The sequence below is a fragment of the Choloepus didactylus genome, chromosome X, assembly GCF_015220235.1.
Source record: "Choloepus didactylus isolate mChoDid1 chromosome X, mChoDid1.pri, whole genome shotgun sequence".
In the NCBI taxonomy this organism is placed as follows: Eukaryota; Metazoa; Chordata; class Mammalia; order Pilosa; family Megalonychidae; genus Choloepus; species Choloepus didactylus.
Window position 1 is genome coordinate 84,862,984 of NC_051334.1, and position 18,181 is coordinate 84,881,164.

At 41.1% G+C, this 18,181-nt stretch overlaps 1 pseudogene; it reads right to left on the reverse strand.

Moving 5' to 3' along the window:
* Nucleotides 1-3,246: 3,246 nt before the first annotated feature.
* LOC119522225 lies at nt 3,247-4,745 on the reverse strand (annotated as a pseudogene).
* Between the last annotated feature and the right edge of the window lie 13,436 nt (nt 4,746-18,181).

Consider the following 18,181-nt stretch of genomic DNA (forward strand, 5'->3'; position numbering starts at 1 on the left):
ATTTGTCATATTATTCAATATCTCTGTTTCCTTATTGATCTTCAGTCTAGATGTTCTATCTATTGATGTCAGTTGTGTATTGAAGTCTCCAACTATTATTGTAGATGTGTCTTTCTTCCTTCAGTGTTGCCAGTGTTTGCCTTATGTATTTGGGGGCATTCTGGCTGGGTGCATAAACATTTATGACTGTTATTTCTTCTTGATTAATTGTCCATTTTTATGAAAATATAGTGTCCTTTTTCTCTTTTGAGTGTTTTATATTTAAAGTCTAATATGTCTGATATTAGTATAGCTACTCCACTCCTTTCTGGTTGCTGTTTGTGTAGAATATATTTTCCATCCTTTTACTTTCAACTTATTTTTATCTTTGGGTCTAAAGTGAGTCACTTGTAGACAGCCTGTTCCAGTTTGCTAATGAAATGGATTGGCTTTTATAAAGGGGGGTTATTTGCTTACAAATTTACAGTCTGAAGTAATGAAAATATCCAAATTAAGGAATCAACATGAGTATACCTTCACTGAAGGAAGGCCAATAGAGTCTGGAAAACCTCTGTTAGATGGGAAGGCATGTGGCTGGCATCTGCTGATCCTGGGTTGTGTTCCAGCTCCTCTCTCAGCTCCTGCGTATTCTTCAAAATGTTGCTCTTGGGGTATTTTGTCCTCTGTTAGCTTCTCTCGAGCAAACACTGGGCTAGCAACTCCAAAGTGTCAGCAGGAGTCTGCTTTCAATGGCCATCTCCAAAATATCTCTCTCAGATGCTCTCCAAAATGTCACTCTCTGCTGCTCTGAGGTCCTTCTGTTTGTCAGTTCTTTTATAGGATTCCAGTTATTAAATCAAGACCCACCCTGAATGGGCAGGGTCCATATCTCCATGGAAATAATTTAATCAAACATTTCACCCACAGTTGATTGAGTCACATCTCCATGGAAACAAACAAAGGATTCCAACCTAATCAACACTAATACATCTTTCCCCAGAAGACTGCATTAAAGAACATCACATTTTGGGGGACATAATACATCCAAACCAGCACACAGCCTATAAATGGATCCTGTTTGTTATCCATTCTGTCAGTCTATGTCTTTTAATTGGGAGTTTAATCCATTAACATTTAATGCTATTACTGTAAAGGCAGTAAGTTTTTCAACCATTTTGTCTTTTGGATTTTTTATGTCATATCTTATTTTTTCTCTCTTTTTTTCCCTTTTAGTTACCCTTATGGATGATCTTCATTTTGATAGTCTTCTCCAAGCATCTATCTCCTGTCTTTCCTTATCAGGCTCTAGCACTCCCTTTTGTGTTTCTTGTAGGACAGGTCTCTTGTTCATGAATTCTCTCAGTGTCTGTTTATCTGTGAATATTTTAAGCACTCCCTCATTTTTGAAGGACAATTTTGCCAGACATAGAATTCTCGCTTGGCAGTTTTTCGCTTTCAGTATCTTAAATATATCATACCACTGCCTTCTTGCTGCCATGGTCTCTGCTGAGAAATCCACACTTAGCTTTATCAAGCTCCCTTCAATGTGATTGATGGCTTTTCTCTTGCTGTTTTCAGAATTCTTTGTCTTTGGCATTGGACAATCTGATTAGTAAGTGATCTTGAAGGAAGTCTATTTGGATCTATTCTGCTTGAGTTATGTTGTGCTTTTTGGACTTGTAATTTTATGTCTTTCATAAGAGTTGGGTAATTCTCAGCAATTATTTCCTCTATTATTCTTTCTGCCCTTTTTCTCTTCTCTTCTCCTTCTGGGACACCTATAACACATATATTTGTGCACTTCATTTTGTCATTCAATTCCATGAGAAACAGGTCAATTTTTTCCATTCTTTTTCCCTTTCTTTTTTTTCAGTGTAAAATTACAGATATCTTGTTCTCTACTTCACTAATCATTTCTTCTGCCTCTTCAAATCTGCTGTTGTATGTCTCCACTGTATTTGTATCTCTATTTTGTGCCTTTCATTCCCATAAGCTCTGTTATTTTTTTTGCAAGTTTCTGAGTTCTTTATGGTCATCCAGTGTCTTCTTTTCTGGTGTCCAATCATAAGGTACAAATTTCCAAGCAAAGCACAACCTTGATTCTGTAAAATAAATATCTATACACATATGCTAGAAAGAGACTAAGAAAATACACAAGAACATCAACAGCACTGGCCCCTGGAGAATGGGATAAAGGGAATTTTTTTGTTTCTTCCTTATAAATTTCTTTGTTTTATAAATGTTATACAATAATTCTCTACTTAGGGGGTAAAACATGTTAATTTAATAATAAATTTAAAAATAAGCTCTAGGCCAGGGAGCTTCCTTTCTGGTGCAAAGTTTCATAGAAGAATTGACCTGCAGGAGAATCTGTCCATGCTTCTGGGCTTCCAGAGGGGAGGTCCTGATGGTGAGGAGGTGCTGCCCACATTCCTGACACCTCATGGTTTGCTCAGCTGAGCTCACAAAATGCTGTATGCTCAGACTCTTTCCTGGTCCAGAGCAGGGAGACCTGGGTGTGTATGGAGAGGGTCCCCCATGTGGGGAGGCTTGTCCCTGGTAAGCAGCCTCTGCTCACAGACCCAGAGCCACATTGTCCCAGGTGAGCACAGGTCCCTGCCTGCCTGGCCCTGCCCACTGGGGGCTCCTGCAGTGCTGCCTTGTTTAGTCAGGGCCACAGGGAGTGTGGGCTGGTTTGTGCCAGGTGCAGCCACCACCAGCCCACCTGGCCCAGCTCATTTACAAACCCCCATGCCTCCTCCATGCATCACACTGAAGGGGCTGCAGGGCTCTATTCTTGGTCTCCCACTACCACTGGGGAGTCAGACTCAAAATGGTTTGTCACTTCCATTCCTCTTCCCTTTCAAGATCTGGTCTTCTTGGCCAATCTTAAGAACAAAAAAATGAAGGAACAACAGCAAAGCACCACAAGTCAATATCTGGAAAAACAGGTGAGTGAAGAAAACAACAAAACCCATGCTCAGCTCATCTCCACTGTGTACGTGGACCTAAGTGTGCATCTCCAGGCTGGCTTAATTGGGTTAGAAACTGGAACTCTGTGTGTTTCTCCTAGCTCAGCCTTGCTCCTCCTCCCCCTTGGGCTTGGAATGGAGACCAGCTCTGGGGGCTCTGGACTCAAGCCTTTCATGCCTTCCTTCCCTCAGGCCATGTGACCACTGCCATCAACCCTGGGCCACCCCCCAACCCCCAGACTTCTTCATCCTGGGGGCCCCCTGGGTGGGGTGGGCTCTCTGCTTGGCTGTCATGTCAGTGGGGAACCCAGCAGGCCACCCTCCTGCACTCCCAGCTGTGCACTTTCTGGTGCTGGATCAGGAGAGACAGCCAGCTGCAGGCTTTGCTGCAGGCCCTGCACCAGTATAGCTTCTCACCACTGTGAAGCCAGTAGTGCTCACTGAGGGTGTAACTCCAACAAAATGCCTTGCCACACTCTGTGCACTTGAAGGGCTTCTCCTTGGTGTGGGTTTTCTGGTGCAGAGTGAGGTTGGACTTGCAACTGAAGGCTCTGCTGCATTCCTGACACATGAATGGCTTCTCACCCTGTGCAGCCTCTAGTGCAGCAGGAGCAGGGAATTGTGTTTGAAAGATTTCTGGCACATGATGTGCTCACAGGGCTTGTCCCCTGTGGGGGTCCTCTGGACTGGCCTGAGCAGGGGGCTCTGGCTGTTTCCCTGGGGGTGTTCCTCGGCATGCAGCTTGTGATGCTTCACCAGTGAGGACCCCTGGATAAAGCACTGCCCGCATCACAGGTACTTGTAGGGATTCTCGCTGCTGTGGAGGCGGTGGTGCTCATTGAGGGTGAACCTGTGGCAAAAGGCCTTCCCACACTCACCACACTCATAGGCCTTGCCCGTGTGGAATTTCTGGTGCTGCAGCAGCTGGACACTTCAGCTGAAGGCTTTCCCATAGGAGCCGCACTCGAAGGGCCTCTCTTGGGTGTGGATCCTGTGGTGTGTGATCAACTGCATGCTCTGCCAGAAGGTCTTCCTGCACTTGCTGCACTGAAAGGGCTTCTCCTCAGTGTGGACGAGCTGGTGCCTGAGCAGGATTGACCTCTGCTTGAAGGCTTTCCCATACTTGGTGCACTAGAAGGGCTTGGCCCCCGTGTGGATGATCTGGTGCCTCAGCAGGAGTGAATTATACTTGAAGGCCTTGCTGCACATGCACTGATAGACTCTCTCTGCCACTGTGTCCAGGGCAGCCATGCTTTGGGCTGTGCTCAGATGGGCAGTTTGGCCAGCCCACCCTGTACCACAGAGGCTGCCAGATGTGCTCAGGCCCTGCCCCAAGGAGCTGAGAAGTCACTCATCTACCAGGGCCTTGGGACTGCCATTACCTTCAGGAAATTTGGGGTCATCCCAGGGGAGGCCCCACAAAACTGTGCCTGATGATCCTGCTGGCTTGGAGCATTCCCTCCTCAGAGACTTCTTAAGCCCAGCCTCCACTCAGGAACCTGGGCAGGGGCTGGCCTTGGTCCCTCTCTCCTCAGCCACCTGCAGAATCAAGGCCCCGGGCTCCTCCCCTTGCTCCAGAAGGGAGATCAGGGTCAGTTTGGCAATGAGAAAGCCCAGGGAGGCCACATTCCTGTAGTTCTCCAGCATCATGTCCAGGTAGAGTGCCTGCTGGTCAGGAACCAGGCAATTCCACTCTATCTTCGTGAAGTACATGGCCACATCCTCAAATATGATGGCCTCCTGCAACCATACCCCTGCTGTCTGGGGTCTGGATGTTGGGCACTCAACCACCATTCCAGGACAACCATCCTGCCAAGGCATGTCACTTCTTATCTGTCTCCCCTCAGGAGGTCAGGCCCTCAGTCTGCATTGTTCATGGTTGCATCCTCAGGGCAGAGCGTGTGCTCAATGACCTTGTGAAATGAATGAATGGACATGTGAGGCAGGCTACTTTTGTTAACTCTCACATCAGGGGATTTCATGTCCTCAGGGAAGGGCTGCTTGTTTACTGCAGTCTCTTCTCTGTTGTAGCACAGGTCCAAGGAAGCCAGTGAGGGGCCTGTTCTCTGCGGTATCCCCAGCACCAGAAGAGCTCTCAGGACAGTCAGCTCAGCAGCTACTTGTGGAATGACTATTGTTCAGCAACTAAGCCCAGGGGTGGGAAAAATGGCCCAGGGTAAAGTGTGACAGTGAAAGTGTGTGGGCCTGGCAGTTCTCACGGAAACAGGGGTGCTGAGGAGATGCCTACAGCCGGCACCTGCTGCTCCCATCCTGGGGGAGGCCTCAGGAGCTGCAACCTGGACAAACTGGGTCCTCCCAGTGGGAACCACCGCCTCACTGGTCCTGGCTCCCCCAGGTATGCAGGGTTTGGGGAGGTGGCCTGAATATCTCCCACCACAGCCAGTGGGGATTGCAGACCTGGGACCCAAAACACAGGCATGGGTCGTGCCCTCAGAGGTCATGATTGGCAGGGGGCACAGAAGGGCATGCCTACTGCAGGTGCAGGCTGCAGCATCCACCGCACCTGACCAGAGTGCCCCAGCCATCCCTGGGGCCAATCCCTGTGGCTGCTGCCACCAATACTGCCTCCAATGTCTTCTTTATACCTTCATCTCTTTTGCCACATTTTCCTTCAATTCATTGAATTGATTTAGAACATTTGTTTGAACATCCTTAATTAATTGTATCAACTCATGCATCTCATCTGAAGTTTTCCTTGTTTTTCCTTTTACTGTGCCATAACTTCCAGTTTCTTAGTGTGACCTGTGATTTTTTGCTGGTGTCTAGGCATCTGATTTTCTTGGTTAGTTTATTCTGGAGAGCCTTTGCTCTCTCTTCCCTAGGGCTTTCTTGTTGATTAGCTTTGTGCTCTAACTGTTCTTTTTTGGGGGGAGGTGGCATCATTAGCAGTGTGATTTTTTTACACGTCTTCATTTTATTACTCATTTACCCATACACTGGATAAAGGGGGTGTCAGTCACAAGGTTTTTACAATCACATGGTAACAAGATAAAAGCTATATAGTTATGTCATCATTATCAAAGATCAAGGCTACTGGATTACAGTTCAACGTAATCAGGTATTTCCTTTGGCCACTCTAATACACTAAAACTAAAAAGAAATATCTATTCAGTGAGTCAGTAATCATAATCATTTGTTAAATTCTAACTTCTCCATTAGAACCCCTCCCTCTCATTTGATCATATTCTCAGTCTTCAGGGATACCTTGGCAATGACCATTCTAACTTCTTCATGCTGAAAAGGGGTGTTGTGCTGGTTTGTATGGATTGTGTCCCCCAGAAAAAGACATGTTCTTTGGTGCAGTCTTGTAGGGAAAGATGTATTGGTGTTGATTAGGTTGGAACATTTGGATTGTGTTGCTTCTATGGAGGTGTGCCTCACCCAGCTGTGAGTGATAACTCTGGTTGGATGGTTTCCATGGAGGTGTGGCCCTGCGCATTCAGCATGGGCCTTGATTGGTTCACTGGAGTCCTATAAAAGCACAGACAGAAGGAGCAATCTTGCTACAGCCAAGAGGGACACTTTGAAGAATGCACAGAAGCTGAGAGAGGAGCTGCAGATGAGAGACAGTTTGAAGACAGCCATTGAAAGCAGACTCTTGCTCCAGAGAAGCTAAAAGAGGAGAAACACCCCAAGAGCAACTGACAGTGACATTTTAAAGAGGAGCTGTGGCCTAGAGAGGAACATCCTGGGAGAAAGCTATTTTCAAACCAGAACTTAGAGCAGTTGCCAGCCACATGCCTTCCCAGCTAACAGAGGTTTTCCGGACACCGTTGGCCATCCTCCAGTGAAGGTACCTGATTGTTGATGCATTACCTTGGACACTTTATGGCCTTAAGACTGTAACTGTGTAACCAAATAAACCCCCTTTATAAAAGCCAATCCATTTCTGGTGCTTTGCATTCTGGCAGCATTAGCAAACTGGAACAGGTGTTAACATTATGGGGTAGAGGAATGAAACTGGTTGATGTTCTTGGAGAGACTGGTACCTCTGGGTTTCAGGGCTTATCTGGCATAAGAACAATCTGGAGGCTTTAAGTTTCTCATTGCATATCTCATAACTTCATTCCTGTGTGTAGCCACACAATATTCCATTGCATGTATACCACAATTCGCCCTTCCATTTGTTATCTGATGTACCCTTGGGCCACCTAAATCCATTGGCAATCATGAATAGTACTGCAATAAACACCAGTGTGTAAATGTCTATTCAGGTCCCTGATTTCAGTTCTTTTGGGCATACACCTAACTGTTCTTTGACATTTCATTCAACTTATCCTAGAGTTCTAGCATAGCTTCCATTTAACTGATAAGAATTGCTTTTGTGCTCCTATTTTTATGATTCTTGTCCTGCATATTTGGAATGATTTTTGAGAGTATCTTTTTTGGTGCAGTTGTTTCTCCCCCAGGAAAAAACTTTCTTTTTGTCTTCTTCCTCATAAAACATTGATCTGCTATGTATGTTTTTATTTGCATATATATGTGTACATGTTTTTAAGACTCCTTTTGTTACCTCCAGCAACTTTTACCTGGAAGGCTGATTCTAGGAGGAGGGCCCTTCAGAGAGAATCTACCCTAGTTAGTTTTTCCCAAACAAAACAGGTCCAGGACTCACAGTGGGGTTAGATCAGTATCAAGGTTCCCTGGGGATGAGACCCAGCAGGGTGCCAATCTTTCCTGTGAAGTCTCCTGATCCTGTGCTTTTCCTGTCCTGCCCAGCAGATGGTAATTTTCAGCCTGCTGCTTCCCACAGGCCAACAGTGGTACTGTGCCTTTAATTCTCAGCCAATTCCACCCTACTGGGGGCATATTTGAGACAGAGGTTGCAGATAAAGGAGATTGAAACTTTTTCTATTTTCCCAGCCCCTGGGGTCTGAATTCTGTAAATAACAGTCACCACCTATGCTGGACTTTGCCTCCCCATTTTCTTGGGGAGGGGCCACTCTTAAGTCCCCTATTCCCTGCATGCTGGAAAAGTTACAGTAACTCTCAAGCAGCCCCACTTTCTCCCCTACAGGTACATGTTTGAGACAAAAGCTGGGTTCCCCATTTGTAAGTTGAAACTGTTTCTGATATCCCAGCCCCTGGTATCTAAATTCTCTAAATGACAGTGACCACATGCTCTGGGCCCTGTACCTATAATTCTTTTTAAACTTTCAAATTCTTAATTCTCACACATTGTATTTTTTATATCATTTAGCTCTGTATCATATTTTCCTTCATCTCCTTAAATTGATATAGGAGACTTTTTTAACTTGTTTGATTTGTTGTTTCAAATTCTGTGTCTCCTCTGAAGTTTCAATTTGTTCCCATGAATGAGTCATATCTTCCTGTTTCTTAGTTGTGGATGTCTAGGCATCTTACTTTGTAATGTGTTATCTCCAATGGTCAGTTTGTCCATCTTGTCTAGGGTTTTATTTTTAGTTGGCTTTGTGTTAAGGCTTTTCTTTGATGCTTAGTCCAAATTATTTTGGACCTTTAGAGTAGCCTGTGATTAACCATCCAGATTTTCTCATCTCTTCTCCATGTTCCTTGCCCTGAATATGCAGTACCATTTTTAAGATTTTGCTTTTAGGGAATTGTTTCACCTCCAGTAGAAAACTTCCTGTCCTCTGTTCCCTCTCCACCAATCTTCATATGTCCTGTTTGTTTTGCAGAATTTTCTCCCTAGCTTCTAAGATTTCTTTATCTTCTTGCCCTCACTCAGTTACCCCATTTCCTTACCCTTTTCAGTTCTAGGACCTGTCCTATCTTACAGCTAACCAGTTTCCGCCTATTTTTTTTTTTTATCTTTCAGGCTTTGATGCCTCTGGTTTCTTCCCCATTAGGGTATCCCACCTTGGGCAAGAAGAAGGGGTCACTCTAGAAAGGTAGGTCAATCCAAATAGGTAAGCTTTGCATTTAGATGGTTCAGTGGAAAGACAATGCATTGAGTGTATGTACCACTTGCCAAAAATTCTGCCATGGCCTCTCTTGGGGCCCTTTTATATTTGGCACTCCTCATCAGCTTGTGTTCTGCCCTGGGTCTCTGCAGACTTGTGTCACTGTGCTTGGATGTGCATAGGGTTCTAACTTGCTCCTGTCAGTGGCTGTATATTCTGTATCCATGGTAAGAAGGATGAGGCTATGCTTCCAACATATTACTCCAAAACTGCATAGGACTGAGTGATGGGGAGGTGTCTGGAATGGAAGATATGGGAGGGAGATTTCCTACCTGATCTTGGAGATTATTTTCCTTTTTCTTCAAGTCAGCATCTGTGGAATACTTCTCCAGTCTCTATCATCCTCAAAAGTTCTAAGCAAGTGAGATTCTGAGGGGATACCTTTCCAGGGGATGGCTTATATCACCATATTGGTGACATCACCATATGATTACTTTTTATTCAGTGGTATTTTTAATCCTATGGGAAATAAAGAGTAGGGTTACATACATATAAAGAACAAAATACCATTGGGATTTGTATTCACCCATGTAATTACCTTTATTGGAGACCTCTATTTCTTCTTGAAGCTCCAAGCTACTTACTGTCTTTTCCTTTCAACCTGAAGACCTCCCTTTAGCATTTCTTTTAGTACAGGTTTAATTGTGATGATTTCTCTTGGTTTTTGTTTATCCATGAATTTCTTAAACTCTCCTTCATATTGGAATGACATATTTAACAGATATAGAATTATGGGCTGGCATGTTTTCTCTTTCAGTACCTTAAATATGTTACACTACTGCATTCTCATCTCTATGGCTTCTGATGAGAAATCAGCACATATTGATGATTGCTTCTATATGACAAATCTCTTCTTTCTTGGTACTTTCACAATTCCTCTTTATTTTTTGACATTCAAAATATTGGTTATGATATATATTTAAGTGTGTCTATGTAGGTTTGTCCTGTTTGGTATTTGCTGGACTTATTCAATGTGTATATTCATGCTTTTCAACAATTTGGGGGAGTAATCACCCATTATTTCTTCAAATATTGTAACTATCCATTTTTCTTCTCCTCTCTTTGTAGAACCCCCCATAAAGTGTACAGTTATGTATAATGCTGTTCACAGGTCCTTTAGGATCTACTTACCTTTTTCATACATTTCTCTGTCTGCTCTTCAGACTATGACTTTGAATATCTCCTGTCTTCTAGTTTGCTGATTCTTTTTTTGCCTGTTTAAATCTGCTGATAAATGCCTCTAGTGTATTTTAAATCTCTCTTATTGGTTTCTCATTCCAAAAAGGTCTTTCTGGTTCTTTTTCCAAGCCAAAGTGTATCTTGCTTTATTAAAGATATTTTTCATAAACAATCATGGTAATTCAGGCAGGACATGGGCAGACAATTCTTAACAGTATTCAACAATTTTCAAATTCCCTTCTTCAAAGGACTACCAAAATCAGAAAGATGCTATAAAACCCAAGGAAGTCTCATTGGATGCTCTGAACAGGGAAAGTTTAGAGTGAGGGTTGACATTTCAAATTTAGCATGCTGTTTGACAATTTTTCACAAGCCAGCACTGACTTTTAGGAAGTGAAAGGAAAATGGTAGAAATATCAGTTTAACGATCCACAACCTAAACAAGGACTCACTGCTGTCTTGTGGGATGCCATCATAGGGGGGATCACTGGAAGTCCACATTGCCTGACATTCTAGTAACCAAAATTTTTGGGTCAGGCCTCAAAAAGTTTGAGGGAGTCAAGTTTATGCTGAAGACTGAGAAGGAGAAGAGGACATGAGTACATAAAAATGAATTTTAAGTTTTGCATATCACAAGGAATTTGTGCCAAGGTGGCTAATGTGTATCAACATCAGGGAATCCCATCTCCTGGGAGTAAAGAAGTCTCTTAAAACTATAGGGTGATGGTGGGGCAAGATGACACTATGGGGAGGAGTGGAATTTCATTAGTCCTCTAGAGTACCTGGTAAATAGCCAGGAACTGTCTGGAACAAACATCTGTGGGACCTCCATGATGGGACACAAATCATACACCAGTCTAGAATGGGTTGAAGGGCAGATATAACAGCATAGAACTGTAAGTAAAGTGCCCAAACCGTGAAGGCTGCTGCCCCATTGACACCAAAGGCTGAGTTGGAACACATCTTGGTGGGAAAAAGAAGCATTCTCTACCAGGAGCAAGGGATGGTAGCTCAACCAAGCTCCAATTCTGGTTTTAATTAAAAATTTTGGACTACTGGATTCAAGCTGCAAACACACATAAACATGGAGCAAGCAGGAAAGGAATCCTGAGGTCTCTCCCTGCAGAGAGGAGGAGGGGCTGACAGAAAATAAAATAAAATAAATAAACAAAAACAGAGGTTTTGCAAGTTGGCCAAGCTCAGAATACTGGAAAAGGACTGTGCCACAAGAAAAGAGCTGGGTACCAACTCTAGCTCTTGACTGGCAAATCTTGGTGGCTAGGAAATGGCTTTGAAAGGAGGGGCTTCCACTTTTTTCTATTTTTAAATAATTCTAGTGAATTATAAGAATTTCATTAGAGAAAACTTAAGGCATTTTCAGTTGTCAACACTGACACAGGCAAGGGCAGATTTAAGATAGATCTGAGAGACAAAGGAGTTAAATGAAGGATATAATCCCCTAAAAGTCATACCTTCCCCAAGAAAAGTAGGGCAGGGCCCAGCTCAAGTGATATCCATTCTTCAGAGATGCAGACCCCAGGGAATGGGAAAAAAAAAACAGAAAGAGCTTAAGCTTGCATTCTACATCTCTATAAACTGTTTCAACTACACCATTGGCAGGGACAGGGTCTGTAGATAATTAAAGGCACCACACCTCTTTACAGCAGTGGGAGTTACAGGCTGACAAACACTACCTACAGGGCAGGATGGGAAAAGAACAGAGTCTAGAGGTCTCACTGAAAGCCTGATAACATGCTGGATCTCATCCTCAGGGAATCTTGATACTGATTACACCCTCCTCCTGAGACCTGGGCCTGCCTGGTCTGGGAAATTCTGTTTTGGGGTCAAACATATCTCAGTAGATCTTCCTCAAAAAAAAAACATTCTGTATATGCAGGACAAGAACTAAAATAATGAGTTGAAAAATTATGATCAGTTAAACAAAAGCTATGCTAGAAGTCTAGAACAAGTTGAACTGAATTCCAAAGAAAAGAGAAAACAAAGCCTACCAACAAGAAAGCTCTAGGTAAAAGAGTGAAAAATACATTGACAATAATCCAATCAAGGAAATTAGATGCCTGGACACCAAAAAAAATTATGAGACAGAATAGGAGAAACAAAGACATGGCCAAGTCAATGGTGAAAACTAACACTTCAGACAAGAAACAGGAGTTGAAACAACTAATTAAACATGTTAAATCACATCAAAAATCTAATCAATGAGTGAAGGAAAAATATGGCAAAGGAGAAGAAGGATACAAAGAAGACATTGGGTGAACAACATAAGGAGGAACCTGGAAGCTTGAATAAACAAATAACAGAACTTATGGGAAAGAAAGGCAAAACACAAGAAATGAAAAACACAATGGAGACACACAACAGCAGACTTGAAGAGGCAGAAGAAAGGATTAGTGAGCCAGAGGACACAACACCCAAAATCCTACACACAAAAGAACAGATAAGGAAAAGAATGGGAAAATATGAGAAGGGTCTCAGGGAATTGAATGACAAAATGAAGCACAATAATATATGAGTCATGGGTGTCCTAGAAGGAGAAGAGAAGGGAAAAGGGGCAGAAAGAATAATGGAGGAAATAATCACTGAAAATTTCCCATCTCTTATGAAAGACATAAAATTAAAGATCCAAGAAGCACAGCATACCCCAAACAGAATAGATCTAAATAGACCTACTCCAAGACACTTACTAATCAGATTGTCAAATGTCAAAGACAAAGAGAGAATTCTGAAAGCAGTAAGATAAAAGCAATTCATCACATATGAGGGAAGCTCAATAAGACTACGTGCAGATTTCTCAACAGAAACCATGGAGGTGAGAAGGTAGTGGTATGATATATTTAAGATGTTGAAGGAGAAAAACTACCAAGGAAGAACTCCATATCAGCAAAATTGCCCTACAAAAATGAGGGAGATGATAGCATACCAAAGTAATTTATGCAGAGAATAAAAATGTATTTGCAAAGCTCCCCTGAGTCTCTGGGGTAAAGGCATAAATATTAAACTTCCACACCTGGGTAATTCCTGATATTCTCACAAGCATTGGGGATTACCAATTTAGAAGGCAGAGACCTTGATCTTGGGGTTTGCCCTTATGAAGTTGTTACTGCAAAGGAGAGGCTAAGCCTACCTATAATGTTGCCTAAGAGTCAACCCCAGGGAACCTCTTTTGTTGCTCTCATGTGGCTTCTCTCTCTAAGCCAACTCAACAGGTAAACTCACTGCACTCCTCTCCTCTATGTGGGACATGACTCCCAAGGATGCAAATCTCTCTGGTAACATGGGACATGACTCCCAGGGATGAACCCAGACTCAGCACTGTGGGACTGAGAAACCCTTCTTGACAAAAGGGGGAAGAGAAATGAAACAAGATAAAGCTTCAGTGACAGAAATTTCAGAGTCAAGAGGTCATTCTGGAAGTTATTCTTATGCATAATATAGATATCCCTTTTCAGTTTTTAGTGTATTGGAATAGCAAGAAGGATACCTGAAAATGTTGGACTGCAATACAGTAGCCTTGATTTTTGAAGATGGTTTATAACTATGTAGATTACATGGTGTGACTGTGATTGTGAAAATTTTGTGGCTCACATACCCTTTATCCAGTGTATTGACAGATGACTAGAAAAATGGGAACACAAATTAAACAAATAGTAGGGGGGTGGGGGACAGGATGTTTTAGGTGTTCTTCTTTACTTGTGTTTTATTCTTGTTTTTATTTATTTATTTTTGGAGTAATGAAAATGTTCAAAGATTGATTCTGGTGATGAATGCACAGCTATATGATGGTGCCATGAACAAATGATTATACACTGTGGATGATTGTAGATTATGTGACTATATATCAAAAAATGAATTTAAAAATGAGGGAGAGTTTAAAACATTTTCAGACAAACACACTGAGAGAGTTTTTGAACAAGAGACCTTCTTCAAGAAATAGCAAAGGGAGCACTAGAGGAAGATAGGAAATGACAGGATAGGAAATGGCAGGTTTGGAGAAGAACGTAGAAATGAAGACTATCAGTAAAGGTAAAAAATAGAGAAAAAATAATATTTGACATATAAAATACAAAAGACAAAATGGTAGATGAAAGTACTACCTTTACAGTAAAAATATTAAATGTCAGTGGATTAAACTACTCAATCAAAAGTCATAAACTGGAGAATGGATTAAAACACAGGACACATCTTTATGCTCTCTACAAGAGACTCAATTTAGACCCAACAACAAAAACATGTTGAAAGTGAAAGATTGGAAAAAGATATTTCACACAAACAACAAACAGAAATGAGGAGGGGTAGATATATAATATCAGACAAATTAGATTTCAAATGTAAAACAATTAAAAGGGACAAAGAAGGACACTATGCATTAATAAAAGGGACCATTATCAAGATGATATAACAATCAAAAATATTATGCACTGAGCCAAAGTGCCCCAAAATACATGAGGCACACACTTACAACACTGAAAGGAGAAGTACACACTTCTACAATGGTAATTGGAGACTTCAATACACCATTCCCATCAATGGATAGAACACCTAGACGGATGGTCAAAAAGGAAACAGAGATGTTGAAAAGTATCATAAATACCTAGATTTAACAAATATTTATAGAATGCTACACCCAACAACAGCAAGATTCACATTTTTTTCAAGTGCACATGGATCATTCTCCAAGAATACCACATGTTGGGTCACAAAGCATGTCTCAATATATTTACAAAGATTGAAATTATACAAAACACTTTCTCAGATCATAATGGAATGAATTTGGAAAGCAAAAATAGGTGGAATGCTGAAAAATTCACAAACACATGGAGGTTAAACAACACACCCTACACAAGTGGGTCAAGAAAGAAACTGCAAGAGAAACCAGAAAATTCTAGAGGCAAATGAGAATGAAAACACAGCATATTAAAACTTATGGAATGAAGCAAAGTCAGTGTTGAGAGGGAAATTTATTGCCCTAAATGCCTATATCAAAAAAGAAGAAAGACCAGAAATCAAGGAATTAAGTGTTCACCTGTAGGAATTAGAGAAAGTACAGAAAACTAACCCCAATGCAAACAGAAGGAAAGAAATAACAAAGATTAGAGTAGATAAATGAAATTGAAAACAACTGAGAGAATAAACAAAACCAGAAGTTGGTTCTTTGAGAAAATCAATAAAACTGATGGACCCTTAGCTAGACTGACAAAAAAAGAGAGAGGATACAAATAAATAAAATCAGAAATGGGAGAGGGAATATAACTACTGCCCCAACAAAAATTAAAAAGATAACAAGATGATAATATCAGCAACTATATGCTAATAAACTAGAAAACATAGGTGCAATGGGCAAACTCCCAGAAAAGAATGAATAACCAACATTGACTCAGGAAGAAATAGATGATCTCAACAAACCAATCACAAGTAAAGAGATTGAATCAGGCACCAAAAAGCTCCCAAAAAAAGTACAGGGCCATATGGCTTCACGTGTGAATTCTACCACACATGCAAGAATGAATTAGTACCAATCCTGCTCATAGTCTTCAAATAAATTGAAGAGAAGGGAAAGCTATCAAACACATTATATGAAGCCAACATCACCCTAACTCCAAACTAGACAAAGACACTACAAGAGAAGAAAATTATAGACCAAACTCTTTAATGAATATGGATGCAAAAATCCTCAACAAAATACTCAAATCAAATCCATCAGCACATTGAAAGAATCATACACCATGACCAAGTGGGATTTATTCCAGGTATGCAAGGCTATTTCAAACACAAAACTCAATTAATATAATACACTACATCAATAAATCAAAGGTGAAAAACCACATGAATATCTCGAATGACACAGAAAAGGGGTGTGACAAAATTCAACATCCTTTCTTGATGAAAACACTTCAAAGGATAGGAATAGAAAGTAAATTCCCCCAACATGATGAATGGAATATATGAAAAACGTGCAACATCATACTCAATGGAGAAAGACTGAAAATGTTTCCCTCCACAATCAGGAAAGGACAGGATGCCCACTGTCACCATTGTTATTCAAAATTGTGGTGGAAGTTCTAGCTAGAGCAATTAGGCAAGAAAAAGAAATAAAAGGTATCAAAATTGGAAAGTAAGAAGTAAAACATTCACTATTTGCAAATGACATGATACTATATGTAGAAAATCCTGAAAAGTCTACGGCAAAGCTACTAGAGCTAATTAATGAGTACATCAATGTGGCAGGTAAAAGATCAACAAGCAAAAATCAGTAGTGTTTCTATACATTACTAATGACAATCTGAGGGAGAAATCAATAAAAAAATTCCATTTGCAATAGCTACCAAAAGAATCAAATATTTAGGAAAAATTTTAACGTAGGCCACAAAAAACCATTACTCAGAAAACTACAAGAAATTGCTAAAAGAAATCAAACAGGACCTAAATAAAATGGAAGTATATACTGTATTCATGGATAGGAAGACTAAATATAGTTAAGATGTCAAGTCTACCTAAAATCATTATAGATTCAATGCAATACTAATCAAAATTCCAACAACTTTCTTTGCAGAAATAAAAAAAAAAACAACTAAATTTATTTGGTAGGGCAGGGTGCCCCAACTAGCCAAAAATCTTGAGAAAACGGAATGAAGTGGGAGGTCTCACACTACCTGACTTGAAAGCATATTACAAAGCTACAGTGGTCAAAACAGCATGGCACTGGCATAAAGATACACATTCTGACCAACAGAATCAAACTGAATGTTCAGAAATAGACTCATCCACAGACAATTGATCTTTGATGAGGTGGTCAAGTTCACTAACCTGGGATAGCGCAAGCACTTCAATAAATCATGCTTGAAGAACTGGATATCCATAACCAAAAGAATGAAAGAAGATCACTTTCTCACACCTTATACAAAAATTAACTCAAAATGGATCAAAGACCTAAACATTAAAGCTAAGATTCTAAAACTTTTAGAAGAAAATGTAAGGAAACATAAATATCTTGTGATAGGAGAAAGTTTCTGTGCTGGTTTCAATGTATTATGTTACCCAGAAAAAGCCATATTCTTTGATGCAGTCTTGTGGGGCAGACGGTTTGGTGCTGATTAGATTTGCATGGAAATGTGCCCCACCCAACTGTAGGTGATAACTCTGATGAGATATTTCCATGGAGGCATGGCTCCACCCATTCAGGGTGGGCCTTGATCAGTGGAGCCATATAAATGAGCTGACAAGCAGAAGGAACTCAGTGCAGCTGAGAGTGAACTTTTGAAGAGGAGCTACAGCCAAGAGGGACACTTTGAAGAAAGCACAGGAGCTGCAGATGAGAGAGTTTGAAGATGGCCGTTGAATGCAGACTCTTGCTCCAGAGAAGCTGAGAGAGGACAAATATCCCAAGTGCAACTAAGAGTGCAATTCTTGAGGAACTGCAGCCTAGAGAGGAACATTCTGGGAGAAAGCCATTTTGAAACCAGAGCTTTGGAGCAGATGCCAGCCACATGTCTTCCCAGCTAACGGAGGTTTTCCAGACACCATTGGCCATCCTCCAGTGAAGGTACCTGATTGCTGATGTGTTACCTTAGACACTTTATGGCCTTAAGACTGTAACTGTGTAACCAAATAAACCCCCTTTTATAAAAGCGAATCCATCTCTGGTGTTTTGCATTCTGGCAGCATTAGAAAACTAAATCAGTTTCCTTGACCTTACACAGAAGAAATAGATAAATGGGAACTTGTCAAAATTGAATAATTCTGTACACCAAAGGACTTTGTTAGAGAAGTAAAAAGGCAGCCTGTGCAATAGGAGACAATATGTGGAAACCACATATCAGATAAGGGTTTAACATCTGGTATATATAAAGAGATCCTACATCTCAACAGCAAAAAGACAAACAACCCAATTTAAAAATGGGCAAAAGACATGGTCATTTTTCTGAAGATGAAATACAAATGGCTCAAAAACATATGAAAAGATGCTCAACTTCACTGGCTATTAGGGAAATGCAAATCAAAACCACAATGAGCTATCATCTCACACTGAGTAGAATGGCCATTATAAAAAAAAAAACAGAAATCTACAAG